Here is a 12,800-nt window from a genome sequence, read left to right on the forward strand (position 1 = left end):
ACCTGAAGTCTGTTCTCTTAAAGTCTGACCAGTCACCAGTCACACCGATGAACGGGCCGTGGTCCGGTCCCCTGGCACCGCATTTGCACCTGCTCCGAAAAGCAGGTTACCGTGGTGATCCAGTGACAAATGGAGACAACGGTCATCGACGCGGTGACACCAGGCTACATGTGAAAAGAATATTTACCGAAGAAACACGAGCCACAAAACCCACCTGCGTAGCCCAAGGTCGTTCGGCCGGGGCCAGCGAACGCCAAGGTCGGAGAGGGAGAGGCATGTCCCCGGCCAGCTCCGCGGGGCTCCGAGACCAGCCGCAGAGCGCCGACTTAAATGTAAGTGCATTTCTGCACCTACAGAGAAAAGAAGGAATTTAATATTCCCAAAGCTGAAGAAACCAACCAAGGACACGTATATTTTTAAAAGCCAGCCCGCCAAACACCAAAAGAGAAACAGCGAAGTGCTAAAGGATAGGAGCTCCCACCCCCCACTCAATGCCACCCATAGAGACGATCTCGAAGAACATGAAAGGTCATCATGGGGGTTTTCTGGGCATTTGCAGGAACTGGTCAAATCAATGAACAACTGCCAAGCAGTCCTGTGTGCTCCCCTTCGGCCATCGGAGCCACTGCTGTGGGGACCCGTTTGCTGGGACCCGCATCCCCTTTAAATGAAGCGGCTGCACCTCTAAGGGCTCTCCCACCTCTGCAGGAAATCTTACCGTTTTACACCTGAGGGCCTTTCCTACGAAACGCTGCCCCTGTCCGTTAGCTCCACTCACAAAGCAATGCAAACCAGGATGGGCCCCTTCGTCTCCGAGAAGAGACGAGCGCGCCTGGACTTCGGCAGCGACTTGGGGCTTTGCCTACTTTTTGGTCAAAGGTCCAGGATATTTTTCAGAAAGCAAGATAGAGCTCGAAGCACACAAAGCTATACGTCAGCATCAGGAAACAAGGTCATGCTTCTTACGGCACACGACAGCAAAGCACGCTGTGTCGAACTGGCCATTAGTCACCTAGATCGACACCATACGTGCCTGGGCTCATACTTTATTTTTAGCATGTGCCTTCTCCATCCTGGGGATGTCTCTCTGCTTCACAGCCTCCTAAATGCTTGCCTTTGTTTGATCATCGTTTGAAGTCATTGCTTTAAAGTCAACTTTCTCCCTCTCTACTTTATCTCTGTCCCACAGGACGGCAGAGCCACTCAAGAACGCTCTGTGCAGGGCAGGCGACTGACCAGCTCACAGATCGCCCCGGTGAGAGCATCAGGATTGTCCTCCCAGCCACCCCGGCACCGGGGTGGTGGCAAGGGAAGAAACGGCGACACAGACTAAAGGAATCGCTTAAGTAAAAAGCATTATTAACTGAGAAGGCTTGACCAATAATAATAATAATAATAATAAATGTGCTTTCATGAAAATAACTACTATGGAGAGAAAAAATTTATCGTTTGAGTATCGCTTTGCATGAAGTCATACCTCAGAAGTTATACACGTAAAGTACCCTTCTCTTTATTCATGCTACTCGATGCGTTTCAATTAAATCTCAACCAAGGAATTTTCCAAAGCGTTTTGCATTCTAGCATAACTTAAAAGGCACAAGACTGTGGAGGCCAACTACGAGTTCCCATTGCCTCTCCCTTCTGGAATAGCCTCCTAGCTGGATTCCTGTGGGCTTCACCTTTGGCACCAGGGCAGACAAAGCCCTTCAGCAGCAGCAGTGAAAGTGACAGCTGGGCCACACTTCCAGCAGTCCCCAGGAAATGAATGCAAAACATTTCTCTGCGGGCCGAGGCTTCGTGCCCCTGAAATGAAGTCATTTATTTGCAGGCCATCCTGCCTTCTGCCATGCCAGCTTCTAATACCAGACAGTGCATGACTTAGCCCACCCCACACAGGCACCCCACTGGAGAGCCTGAGCGGCCCACTGCTGGATTTTGCTGACTTGGAGTGACAAGTCACATCTGCCCGGTTGGAGATGATCGTAATTGATCTCTGTATGTTCATCAGTGCAGATAAAACACAGCCATGAGCGTGTAGACGTCCCGTAACGTCCACCTGGTGTTAAGGGCCCTTTAAAACTGCCAGCTTATACGGAGAATAAGGATGGCTTGGATCTTAATGAATACATTGATGAAAATATAATGCTGGAATCAACGGCTTCTAAAAGAAAACTCGTCTGAGCTAAGACACTGACATACCAGACGACCTTGGCCAAGACGCTTGACCTCTACAAGCCTCGATTAGCCAAACACTAAAATTGAATAAAACAAAAACCTTGTTGAAAATTAGATGCTGGATTTAGTTGACTCTGTCTGATGAGCTTTCCAGAGTAATTTACAATTCCAAAGAGAACAGTCAAACAAAACATAAAGCAAACATCAGAAGTGCCAGCATGGAAGGGGGCTACATCACTTCAGCTGTCCAACTAGTCCACAGAGTCCCTTAAATTGGCCCGTGTCACGGTCTATTAATGCAAGGCTCACTGCACGGCGGCGATTGAAATGTTCTGCGTTGGAAATACAGTGTGCTCTGTCGTTTTATGGAAAGAAGGGGGTTTAGACATTTTTTTTCCTAAAAATCGCTTCAAAGGAAACCTACCATAGTGTTACAGGGTAAGGCTCGTCGAGAGCTCCGTGGATTTCAGAGAAAGACGCTGCAGACCGCGGGGTTCACGGGGACTTCCACGTTATGTCATTAGCTCCCGAGGCCTCGAGACTACTTAAAATGCAAGTTACTGATTGTAAAGAGGGGGGAAAATGTTAAGCCAAGTTAAGCGGGAAAAAAAACAAAAACCGAAAGGAGGATCAGATGAAAAACGCTTTTTTTTTTTTTTGCTCTGATTTTACAAGTACAGAGTCCTCGGCTCCCTTTTCTTTATATAAAATCTGAAATAACCTCAAGAAATCCAGGCATCAACCTTTCCACTGTTCTGACGATCTCATGTATTTGTCTCCAGCCCAGACATTTTCCAGATGCAAATCTCTGTCCAACGTTTCCCAATTTTTTGGAAAAATTGTTAGAAATCATGTCTATTGTCCCCACACCTAATACCACAATATGTCTCTGTTTGTCTGGGACAGTTCCGATCGATGCCTGTTGTGCTGGGGTCATTTTCAATAGCCCTTCTCTTCACACTCGTGATGTCCACACCGGAGGACAAACCACGTGGCTGCTGCGTCCACATTGCCCTCCGCCTCCACCCTACCCAGCCCAGCTTTAGGTGAGCCCGTGTCATCGTCTCCAGCTCGACTGATGAAAGAATCTATGAGCTGGGCCTCCAGCCCCCATGGCGTCCCTTCCTCCCTCCGATTCATCCAGCAACCATTCCTACCAGGTGACCTTTGTAAAGTAAAAATCTGATCAGGTCGCTCCCCTGCTTCACTGGGTTTGCCTACTTTTAAAATAAAGTTTAGAAGACTAACATTCAAAGCCCTCCACCATTTGACCTCATCCAGTAAATCTCCCATCACATGCTTGTTGAATTAAACTATAATGGAACTTCCTTATTAATAATAATAATAGTAACAACAACAACAATAAGAATAATGCAAAGTTTAGAGATAATTTCTCCAGATCCTTAAATTAGAGCCAATATTTCAGACCCTGGTCAACTTCTTTTCTGGTAAAAGACGAGACTTCTGGGACACTCTAGCTATTGTCCCCAACAGTTGTGCTTCAAATATAAACGTCTGACCACTATGCCGTGCACCTGAGACGAAGATAAAATAATACTGAATGTGAACCAGAATTAAAAGGTTTTAAAAAGTCGGTCTTTTTGTATTTTTAAACAACATATATTTTAAACATCTTATACTTAGAAGGTACTAGAGAAGCTTTCTATCTGAAATAACCCTGTAGAAAATCCTTTTGAATGATAAAAGATTCTGTTATAATGTATTCTTTTCTGTTTGTTAACTTCTCATTTTCATAAGTTTCTTAAATCAAAGACTTTCTGACACTTCCCATTGTCAGCAGGACAGCTTCTCAAAAATGTAGTTGCTCGGGCACCCCACTCGTGATTTAAGGAATCTGAGGTCAAAACAGGTGTGCCTGCTGATGCTCCCCGAAGCTGGACAGTGACAAGCAGCCCACAGTCCACAATGGAGCAAACACCCAGAGAAGCGACAACACAGCGGAATCAAAGCTTACTTGATTTCAACATGAAAATGAATTCACAAGCCAGGTGTCAGGTAAGCAAAGTAGCTGCTTGGAGAATCAGAGCCATAGTATGGGAGAAACTATTTAAAATATAGAAATATTTTAAAACTTGGATTTATTTAGAATAATCTTGCTTCATTCTATCCAAACAAATCGAATTTTACATAATCCTAAAACTAAGTCTAGGCGTGGGAAGAACACAGTAGAGCTAAGTATATGATCACTTCCTGTGCATAAAAAGCTGTAAATCGGTGATCTCAGTGGAAAGTAGAAAGTATCAGAAACCCCTGTGGGTTCAGGCCCACACTCTCTGTCCAGGGGCTGAACGCCCAGCAGCCTGGTCTTCAAAACGGGTGCATTTGAATTAACACCTTTCATCACGCAAAGGGCTACGTCAGATTCAATAACCTACAGTTAGGGGAGAGGGAAGCAGCTTTAAAGGGGCCCAAATCAAGAGCTAGATCCAGCTTCTCAACGGAAACAAACACTGGGGAAAACAGGACAAGATCCGGCCTCAAGCGCATCATGTCAAATCAACCAAGTGCAAAGCTACCTGGGAACATGGCGCCCAGAGGTCGTTCTGACCGGCTCTCACGTCGGGCCCCCAACAGGACCAAGAGTCCTCAGAGAGAGAACGCTGACGGGGCGCATTCAAGAACCACGCTATCTGGAGCATCCAGCAGCACCAAGGAAATCTAGCGACAGTTCACCAAGCTCCAATTCCCCAAAGGCAGAAAAGGAAATGAAGAGCTCCGGGCAGAGGACCAAGTGGTGGAATTCAGCCACAAGGAAAGAAAGTGCGACTCTTGTTATTAGAACTGGGATCGAAGGGGATTCGGGTCTTCGATGCTTATAGAGAAATCAGCTTCAAAATTCGTAGCCCTGCCGAGGCCAGACAGTAGTAAGCAGAGAATCCACCTGTCTTCTGAGACCCCTCTTGCCTGAGGTGTAGGTGGTCTTGAGAGCAGAGATTCTGAACCCTGACTGCTCTGGGCCCCGCAGTGATCTAGCCATATCAGACTCCTTGGGGTGGGGCCTAGGTGCCCGTATTTTTACGCGTTCAGGGTAATTTCACTATGCAGCCAGGATCGGGAAAAGACAGCTGATGGGTCCTGTGCAGAGCCAGCTATGGAAAAAGGTAAGTGGACCCATAACCAGAAGCCAGGCGGGACCTGAAAACACAGGTCCAGAATCAAAGTCTGCATGACCCTAAGACTGTCTACACAGACACTGATCGTGCCACTTTCTTCTAAGCACTGTCTTATCTTCACAGCATAGGTACCTGCAGCCTTTTGGACAAATTATTTAGACAAATTATTCAGATAGGAACAAAGGCCCTTGCTCGGAGCTTCGGTCGATACGTCTGCCATGCTTGAATCAAGACTGCCTATTTTTAAAACTACCTCACTGCCCAGGGCGGCATGTCACCATAACTATGTGATGCTTTTATCTTGAATCGAATCCTAGAAAACATAACTTCAGAGTGTCCTGAAAAACCAAATGTCACATAGAGCCACGTTCTACTGTTAACCTACCGTTTTCTGGATATGTGTTTCATGGCATGAAAAGGGGATTAGAGGTCTAAAAATGAGAACCATATTTCCTCTACTGTCTTGATTAGCGGCTCATGTCATTCAGTCAGTGGCAGACAGGATTTTACATGGCAACAGGGCAGCTGATCAGCTGTGTCGTATGCCGGGCTTTCTGTGTGTGTGTTGGTTGGTTATTTACCATATCTACACACAGGGCAGTGAACTGGATGCTTTTCTCAAATTACAGAAGTAAAACGTAGTCATGACAAACTGAGTCGCCTTCCGTCCAAGTACTGATGACGTGTCTTTCTGAGCGACTGAAAGAGCCTCGACTGCCAACTTGCTCTGCTGACAACTCCTCTCCTCAGAGAGGGGAGGGGAGCAAGAAGGGAGTTTGTGCGCCGAGGCTTAACTCTGCCCACCCCACAGGACAGACCACTTAGCGGAGGGGAAGTCGGAGGATGGAGACTGGATGGAGGACCCTCCTTTTTAGACCGTCCCTCGTCAGTTCTAAACGTTTTCGCTACGACCCCCATGTGACTCCACTCCCGGCACACACAGCACCTCTCACTGGCCCATCATTCTCAGTGACATCGGAGTGAGCATTCTGCAAGCCAGCTTTTGCCACGTGACCTTCCTGCTCTAAACACAAAAAAACCTCTCTTCTCTTTAAGAAGCACTTACCACCGAAGTGCAAGCATCCTATAGGTGCTGAACGAGTAGTAACTCCATTCATCCTCACAAAAACCTTAAAAGATAATTGATATTTTAACTTCGTTTTGCAGATAGGTAAACTGAGGCACAGAAGATTCTCCTCAGTTACCTACGGTTACATGGTCAGTAAGGGGCACAGCAGGACTCAAGCCCAAGCAGTCTGGCTCCAGAGTCCATGCTTCCGACCACACACTGTGTCAGCATGGCCAAGTCCACGCTCCATGTCAGTCCACGACCGAGCTCATCAATATGACACCACACGCTGGTGTGGGCCCCACGCTTCACAAGCCAGAGCAGATGCCTCCCCCTGCCCTGCACACGGCCTCCGTGAGTCCGTCCACGCGCGTCCAGGCAATGTGCTCTCGGCCACACGAGCCCCTCTGTCCCCTTTAAGGTTCGGCTGGCGTAGTCCCATGGAGGTCACCCTTCCCCGTTCCCACAACCCGGATCTACTCTCTCCCACTTCCAGTGTCCCTAGGTCTTCGTGTCTGAGAGAGAATTCATCACGGATCTCGTGGTGGGGTGAGACAAACGGGCCTCCGCCCACGGGCCTCAGGGGAAGTGCACCTCAGCACAGCCAGGCACAGAAATAACAAATGTCGAAAGTATTTTAAGTAAGTAGACAGGGATGCGAAACACAGCCTTTAACTGGGGGCTCATCCCAGTCTGGGGTCCACGCCATGATGAGGCTATAGAATCAGCAAAAGAAACAAAACCCCCTGGATAATTCTACTTCTCTCCCGGGAGTGGTAACTTGGCTCCACTGATGATGAAGCGACGATTAGAAAATGAGCCCAGTTGACAGACATGAAAGAGACCACGACTCAGGAAAAGGAAACTGCATCTGGGAACCGCCTCTGCTGAGCGCTCGGGGCATCTGAGCTCCGTGCGAAGGAGCTGGCAGGGGCCGCCGTCCCCGGGCAGAAGGCGGCCCAGGAGCCACCAACTTCTGTCCTTCCGTCCTTGGTGTAACCCTTTGAGCAGCCTGTTTCTTTTTTTTTTTTTTCCTACCTTTCGGATCCTTTTAAAAGTCATTTTCATGACAGACCCTTATCTTGGGTTTATTTCTGGAATCACTACCCGAGAAAGGATATTGTCTTTTTAACGCTTGAGTTTGGAAAGTGAAAAGCACTGTGACATTGTTCTCTTTCTGATTTATATGAAAGGAGATAATAAGATAACTAATTTCCTAAGAACATCTTTTGTATTTCTGGAAGGATATTAACCCGTTCGGTAATGAATTTCTCTGCATTTAGTATCTTAAGCCTTCACATCCAATTGTAATAAGTTTAATTTATTTACTAATTCCAGAGGAGCCACTCAAGGGTTAATTTAAATAACACTGAGCCACTGGAAAGGGAGGTGACTGGGGACTGCTATTTAAGTGCCTACATGATCTTGCATCTTCTTCATGAGCTTTGACACTGAAGAACAAAGACGATAAAAAACTGAGGATGGCCAGGCCAGAGACATGTACCCAAAAGTCACGTCATGTATTCAAGAGGCTTTTTCTCTTTTTAAGCTGATCCAATAGGAAACACTCATAACCGTATGATAGAAACCAATGTACCATTCACACAAAAGACATGTTTTATCGTCAACACAACAAAAGCATAATCTTCACAAAACTCTCAAGGTTACTAATTCTCAATAATAACTTCCCTTCATTTTACTTAAAACTCAGTGGATATAGGAAAGTCAAAAGAAATGCTTCTCACTGGTGGTCCCAGAGGAAACGGCCCTTAACAAACGCAGCATCCTGGGTAGAACCAAGTCCTGCCACTTGCAATGAAGTCTCTCGCCTTCCTCTATTGACAGTTTCATGACATTATCTTCCTATTGCTTAGGAATAAATCCACGCATTATCACACCGCCAAACACACAGACACTACGAATCGTCTTATTAAATAGACAACACCTATATACTGACTGATGAAGGCTCCAGAAAGAAACTTTTCCAATTGTATGTCAAGACCCTAGTCTGGGGAGTAGCATATAGTGGAACTAGAATAAATTCTAGTAAGTGCTGGTACTTATATGGCTCAATGACTTCTGATACACTAAAAAGAATAAATATCTAAAAATTAGCATTCTGGGTTAAAGCTTTTATGTTCTTTTTCATTCAACCATAACGGGGTGCTTTCCCTCAGCTAATCCCAGCCCACAGAGCCTTCCCGTCCTCGCCTCGTGAAGAGACCTTCGACCTTCGTACTGTTGCCTGGAGTGATCTACCTTCAGACAAAGCCACGTATAATATCATGAAATAATATCACGAAATAAAGCCAGGAGAGCTTTGTGGGATGCAAGCATAGTACTTAGGGAAGAGACTGTGATAGCTTTAGGGGGGTGACTTCAAATTAATAAGAGATTTCTGGCTCTTGTCCATCTTTGAACTATGAACAACATGGCTCCATCTGTTGTCCAAAAAAGAAAAAAAAAGTGTATGCTTCACAGTGTAATGAACGCTAAATTCCACCACCTTGAGCCGCTGACGACATCTCTGGGATTATCTCTTCTTCGTTTCCTGTGACAGATTTGCGCTGCCGGAGTTGGACCTACGTCCTTGAGTCGGTTCCACAGGATGACGCTGTGCTCCCAGGTGCAGAACCCGTTTAATGTTCTGTGGTCGGAACAGACCGTCAGGCTCCAAGTTCTGTGCTGAACCCAAGAACTCGCCCGTGTTGGTGTGACTCTGAGGGCTGCTTCTAGTGACACGGTTATTTTCCTTGTGACCGACTTAGTTTTAACAGTTGCTTTTAGCTTTCCCGAATAGATGACAAAGTCAGTAGGACAGGGACATCCTCTCGGGCTTCTCTTTATTTACATCCCAGAAACCTCCCTGCACATGGCAGGAGGTCAACCAAGATGTCGGAGTTACAGATTTAAGAACCTCCCGTTACTTCTGTTAGAAACGAGATTCGCAGTCATAAACATTTAAGGTAGAAAACATAAGCTTAGTATCTGATCTGTCTCGTATTTTGTACAGATTCGGTAGCTCGTGGTCCAGTTCCGAATCACACAGAATTTCATCTCCTTCCTCTTGAGATGACCCTTCAAAGAGAGAGCCATGGTTTGGCCTTCGCTGAGGGTGACATGGAGGATGCAGCAGCCCACACCGCGAATCAAGCCAGAACCGAAGCAGAAGGACGATCTCGCACGTCTCCCACTCTGGGCCTCAGCGTCCAGGCCAGCTCCACACTCACTAGTACACTCTGGTGCTGTCCTGCCCACCCCCCCCCGCTCCCCCAAGCCGGGACGAATCTGCTGCTCAGTGGGGATGCTTACTGCTCACCCCTCAACTAACTAGTCCCTCATCTCCCCGCTGATGGAAAAGAGCTGAGCCTCCGAATATTGCTCATGTTGACTCAGAAACAGAACATAAAGGACTTCTCGGGTCCCTGGTCACCTTCGGTGCCTCTCTCCCCAAAGAGAAGCATGACGGCAGGCTCGGCAGCATCCCAAGGCGCCTGAGGGCCAGGCTCCAGGGCATCCTTCCCTCCCAGAAGAAAGCCACTGAAATAGACAAGTGTTCCTGTAAATGTCATTCACCGTAGTTTCACCTTTACAAATAAAAGTAGAATTTTCTCATTTTTCTCCATAAAATTATTTCCATTTTAGAGAGAGTGGCAGGCAAGGTAAAACGTAGTGGGAGACAGAATTTATGAGCCACTTCCCGTACATCTGGGCTACAATTCTTGCACTTGTCACCCCACTTGACAAGCTTAAAATAAAACCATAATTATTATTTTCAGGTCCCCAGATAGTCTTCCAGGAATTCCCTTTAAATACATTTTCACGTTTGGCCAGAAGAATTAACACAGAAGGAACAATACATTTATTTCTGGTGTTGCTTAGATTCTTTGGAAGGAAAAAAAAATGTAAATGACTAGATTTTCAAATAATTACTCTCTTTTGTCAAAAGAGAGAGAGATGGCTGAGGCAGTGCCAGTTAGCTGTTTGAGGCAGCTGGAAGGCACGGTCACTGTCACCCAGTGCCCGATTAGCAGAGATGTCACTGCCAAGAAATAATATACAAAATTTACACCAGTTCTCTCATTTCTACTGAAATATATTTAACGGTAGAAACCCTGTGTGCTTTGTCCACTTAGGCGACACACATTCCTTAGTTCCTGCTGTGCCGAAAGTCACAGGAAAGGGAGAGGAGCACACTGCTCGTGTGTGACACGTCGGTGTGTTCACGCTCGGCGTGGAAGGCACTGCAGTGAACACGTACGAAAACGCTCTCATTCGAAATCTAAGGACACATGAAAACAAACGAGCCTCGCTGGACCGATTTAATTTCAGGTTCTTATCTCCAGGACACAAGTGAGGGATCCAGGGTTTAGAAGTTGATGAACTGAGCCAGCGAGTAAGAGGTGAAACTGGAATTTGGTCCATTCTGCGACCTTTGCTCTTTCCAATTTACTGACCTATTTGTTAGGGAACAAATAAAAATACGAGATCTTGTACTCGAGGTACCCAGAGGACTTCAGCCCAGAGGCAGAAAACGCACAGGTAAGAGTAAGGACCCACTAGGCGATGTAAACAAAAACAAAGTGATTATTTAAAAGTTTTGCACGAAGTGCCATGAAGGAGAAAGTATCGTGAAAGAAGTAACCGTATGCTAAGTCTTTTGCGGTGATCGACTTAGTACATTCGAGACGGTAATCGAGCATTTTCTATGCGCTGAGCGTAACACACGATGCATAGTGGGTGCTCGATCAATAACTGTCGCATTACTGGATGAATGAGGAGGGTTGCTTTAGGTGAACATGAAGGCACGGAGACCGCCGCGGCCCAGCTCCCCTCTGGGAACGGGAGCAGGACAGGGGGCTGTACAGGCAGAGACGTGCCTGAGGGACAAGGCAGGGCGCTCCGGAGCATCGGATCCGCCTAGGAACTTGAACTTACTCTCACCGGCGATGAGGGGACACGCCATCTCTGGAAGCATTCCAATGTGGGTAATCAGATCAGAGTCATCGCAGGCCACAGACCCGAAGGGCACCAAGCACTTGGCATCTTATAGGAAAAACGCCCTCCGCACACACCCAAAACCAGGCGAACAAAAGCCCCGACGAGGCAGTCGAATGAACGCGGGACACCTACGGCTGAATCCGGGAAAGCACATATGGAAAAGATCCTAAAATGTGTAGTGAGAGTCCAGACTCCCAGCATTAGAGACGAAGAAGCCTCCTTATTAGGGACCTTCTCCGTCAGAAGCGCAGCGCCGATTACAGAATCGAGCAGAGACTCCAGAGCACTGCCTGCTGCTTGCCGGAGACAGGGAGACATTCGGCGAATGAAAAATTGTAAACGGGTGGCACTCGTGAGGCATCCACAGCATCACGGGCAGTACATACTTACCTGTCTCAGCCTTTCACAGAATCTTTATTTGCACATCAAACTCATGCCAGGATCATGCATTACAGCTAATGAACACACGACAGCTTTTTCTCAGTGATCTGTATGAGGAAAGCTTATTGGCATAACTTAAGAGCAAGTATCAAAAACAATGTAGACATGGCCCATACCCCAGTGACGCACTCTTATTCAACATACATTTTTTTTTTTTCTGGATAAATTGCATCTAGTTTGTAATAGAAAAAGAGGCCGTACTGGTAGAAATGGCATTTATGCAAATGAGAATTGGTGAACCGCATTGTCTCTGAATAGATAGCTGTGGACATATCGAAATTTTAAAACCGAGAAAAACATTACAGCACATCTATATAAAATGGAAGAGGTTATTTTAAACTAACAAAGTGCCCTGAGGCTCGCCTCTGTTAAGGTTCCAGACAGCCCAAGTCCAAACACCAACGCGGGGCCGAGGCGAGCTCGTTCATCTAGGTAGGAAAGTGAACCACACAGACGTTAAGTCAGGAATTCACAGACCCCGAGCCTTCGGCGCCGAGAGCGAGCTGGACTCCGTGTCAATTCCCTCCAGGGCCCCCAGCTCCCCGTGAACTGCCAAGGGCACGTGTCACCTGGAGGCCTTGCAAAGCTAACAGAAGTTCACCCACCACAGGAAGAGCACAGAAAATTCGACTACAATGGAAATAGCTTGTGCTGAACAAATAACACTTTCCAGGACACCATTTCGTCATGCGGCCCTAAGGAAGGAGCATTAAGGGACAAAAGGCCACGTGGCGCGAGCTAAGCCGGTGAAGAACCGTTGGATGCACTTCACCCACGACTGTCAAAGGCAACCATGGAAACAGACCTGGCTTTTGTATTTCCAAGCGCGGTCGTGCGCTTCTGCTTTTTGACCTTTTATTATTGGTTGGTGTTTCTAAAACCCCACATGTCGACTGCATACAAAATATAATACCAACAGTAGGACTGTAGAACATAGACATTCTGGAAATTACCCCCAGACCCCCTTCTCTTTGTCCCTC

General features: G+C 46.8%; 1 protein-coding gene and 1 long non-coding RNA gene across 2 annotated transcripts in view; one reads left to right on the top strand and one right to left on the bottom strand.

The window, feature by feature from the left end:
• The window catches only part of LHFPL6 (LHFPL tetraspan subfamily member 6), a 194,795-nt gene that overhangs the window by 121,877 nt on the left and 60,118 nt on the right, over nt 1–12,800 (bottom strand). The window lies entirely within an intron of this gene.
• On the top strand, nt 1,821–9,919 carry LOC120614406 (uncharacterized). The gene is made up of 3 exons (XR_005655974.1): nt 1,821–1,955; nt 9,011–9,015; nt 9,909–9,919. It is a non-coding gene; the product is annotated as an uncharacterized LOC120614406 (long non-coding RNA).

This window comes from Pteropus medius, unplaced genomic scaffold (genome assembly GCF_902729225.1).
Source record: "Pteropus medius unplaced genomic scaffold, Ma_sr-lr_union100, whole genome shotgun sequence".
Classification (NCBI taxonomy): domain Eukaryota; kingdom Metazoa; phylum Chordata; class Mammalia; order Chiroptera; family Pteropodidae; genus Pteropus; species Pteropus medius.